The sequence below is a fragment of the Sitophilus oryzae genome, unplaced genomic scaffold, assembly GCF_002938485.1.
Source record: "Sitophilus oryzae breed Bouriz unplaced genomic scaffold, Soryzae_2.0 scaffold_1018_pilon_pilon, whole genome shotgun sequence".
Taxonomy (NCBI): Eukaryota; Metazoa; Arthropoda; class Insecta; order Coleoptera; family Curculionidae; genus Sitophilus; species Sitophilus oryzae.
Window position 1 is genome coordinate 754027 of NW_022145636.1, and position 3445 is coordinate 757471.

Below are 3445 nucleotides of genomic sequence, written 5' to 3' on the forward strand. Positions count from 1 at the left end.
AACTATATGGTACAAAATGCCATATTAATTTAGATTTTTGTTGTATTTATTGTAAGTCGTACATAAAAAACAGTAAAATAAAAGTATTAATTTCGAAATAAGTCAATGTCCCTATTTTCCTATGCTTCGATCCATTGTGCGGCGCGGCGGTCAAGGCGTGATGGATCTTTTCTCTTTAGCAATTTTCGCTAACCGGTCGTTTGGCATCCTGTCCACATCTCTTCTCCTATTTTTGCCCATCTTACCACATCCTGTACTTCACATGTTTCCCTTATATCCTCACTTCTTTTCCGGTCATATAAGGTATTAATATACCTTATATCCTGTAATTGATCTTAGTGTTCTTATTTCTGTTTTTCTTAGGAGCCGTTTTGTTGTTGTGTTCTCTGCTCTAGTCTCTATCGCATATGTCATAACTAGTCTCACGCAAGCCTTATAAATTCTAACTTTGCTTCTGACGCTCATATATATTTCGCCAAATTATATCCTTTAAATATCCTGATATTAGTGATGCCTTTGTTGTTTGGGTTTTTACTTCCTCTTTGAGATTCCTAGTGCTTGTTATATTTGCCCCTAGATATTAAAATGACATCACTTGTCCTACACTCTGATTATAGATTGCGAGTTTGCATCTTCTAGGCTCTCTAGATATTGTAAGGGATTTTGTTTTTTTCACGGATATTTACATGTTAAATAGTTTTGTCGTTTGTTGGAACTTATATAGAAGCTTTTGTAAGTTATCTTCGTCTTCAGATATGAGTACTGCATCGTCAGCATAGCATATTATTTTTATTCCTTTATCTCCAAGTCGATATCCTCTCCCAGCTTGCTTTACTTCATTTATGATTTCGTCCATTACGATGTTGAACAGAGTTGGGCTTAAGCTATCTCCTTGTCTGATTCCGGTTGTCACAGCTATTTTTTTGCGTATTTATGTGTAGTTCTTGGTATTCAACTCTTCGATAACTTTTGTAATATTTGACTGAATTCTCCTTTTTTGCAGTAAATTTATGACATCAGTTAATTGGACTCTATCGAATGCCTGGGTAAGATCAACGAAGCACATAAAAGCTGTCTTATTAAACTCTATGGCTTTTTCGGTTATTTGGCGGATGATAAATATGACATCTATTGCAAACCTGTTATTTCTAAATCCATGTTGTTCTTCACAAATTCCGGTTAACATTACTTCTTCAGCTAAAATTTTAGTAAACATACATACATACATACAGCCGTTACTCGCTGACGAGTATTCGACACACATAAAGAAAATGGTCACGCAAGGCGTTTTCTTTCATGAGCTTTTCTGTGGCTGAAAAGCCCGATACGTGATGTTATTTCTCTTCTCTGACATTCAAAAATCTCATTGCTTTGTTGCCTCTCTCATTTTGTTGCCGCTGTTAACTGAGTTTACAACCCTCCTCCATTGAGTTCTATTGTGAGCTGCTTTTTTCCACTCATTCTGCATGTTAATTCCCTTTAAATTTTCGTGGAAAATGTCCTTGTATCTTTTCAGTTGTCCACCCGGCCTCCTCTTACCGTCCACAAGCTCACCCGTAAAGCAGAGATTTTGGTATGCGGTTTTCTTTGCATTCTGCATACGTGACCAGCCCATTCTCCTAAGGGATTTTGTGACCATGACTTCAATACTCGCAGTTAGATTTTTCAAGGACCGATACGTTTGAGACATGATGGAACCACCGAACTCTTAAGAGTTGTCTAAGGTGTCTCTATTGCAACTTGTTCAATGCGTTCATGTGTCGGCGGTGGGGCACCCAGGTTTCGCTCCCATATATCATGGTGGGGATTATAATTGCTCGGTATACTGCAAGTTTTGTTTTTGTACTCAAGTCATGATTGTAGAAACCCTGTCTTTTTAATTTCCAGAATGCTCTTGAGGCGCTACCAATCCTGTGCTGAATTTCAGAGTCAATATTGGCCTTTCCGAAATCAAACTGCCAAGGTAACTGAATTCCGCCACATATTCGAATAGTTCTCTCCGATTTTTATAGCATTGTTGTGATCTCCGGGGGAGTGCACATGATTTTAGTTTTGCCGATGTTCAGCTTAAGGCCCAAAGCCTCGTATGCCCAGGCATATGTGTTCAACATTTCTTGTAATTGTTGTACCGTGTTTGCAAACTAGAGCGCAGTCGTCAGCGTATTGAAGTTCTGTGATAAATTTTGTACGTACTTTTGCCCTGAGTCTTTTTATGTTGAACAGACCGCCGTCATATCTGTATCTAAAGCCCAATCCTCTCTCCTGCAGTTTGCTGTCCACTATAATGGAGAGCGCTGCCATGAATATGTTGAATAGAGAGGCGCTAAGACACATCCCTGCCTAACTCCTGTATTTGTTAGAATGGGTCGCTCAGTGTGATCCATGATGTGACACTCTTGACCTGTTGTTGTTATGGAGGCTTTTGCACACTGTAAGAAATTTGTTGGGTACCCCGAACTTTTCCATAATTGCCCAAAGCGCATCTCTGTTCACAGAGTCGGAAGCGTTTTGTTAGACTGATGAATGCAACATAAAGTTTAGACTGCTGCTCTTTACTTTTTCCTGTAGTTGACGGATGGAAAATATGGAATCGACGGTGCCGTGGTTGGTACGAAAACCCGTTTGCGATTCTGGAAGCATTTTTTCTATATGTGGGTGCAGGCGGCTTGGACATTTTTGCAAGAATTTTTCCGCCGATAGCAATAGCGAAATTCCCCGGTAATTTCCGCAGTCTGATGCACTTTGTTCTTAACAATATATTCACTATATCTGCATTGCGAAAATCCTGAGGTACCTCTCCGCTTTCCCATACGACATCAAAGAGAGCCTTAAGATGACCAATAAGTTCTTTACTTGTACACCTATAGATTTCCGCCGGAATATTGTCACAGCCAGCTGATTTGTTGTTTTTAAGCTGTTTTATGGAGGTCTTTATTTCTTGTTCTGTTATTGGGATGTCTAATGCCATCAAGGCGTTATACTGAGGTATTGTGTTTAATGCTTCCATATTGGGGTTGTTTTCTTGTTAAGGATATGGCTGTAATGTTCTTTCCAGCGATTTCTTAATTTGTTCTTCCTCTTTAGAAGTTCGCCATTTTGAGCCATGATTGGGCAGCTTACCTTCTTAGTTGGGCCGTATACTTTTACAGCCTCGAAGAATTTACGATAATCGTGATGCGTGGCGTACTCTTGAATCTGATTCGCTTTTTGTGACCACCAGTTATCCTTTACTTGGCGCAGTTCTCTTCGAAGCGTCGTGTTGTTGGCTGCTTTAAAGTTGTCTACCAGTCTTGAATTATGTGGATTTGCAGTGACGGCTTGATATGCTCTATGCTTTTGTTCCAACAAAGCTTGTATATGCGGTTGATTTCGTCAAACCAGTCTGGTTGTTTCTTTTTGTCCGACTTTCCCAGTACTGCTTCGCTGGTTTTATGAATCGCATCCC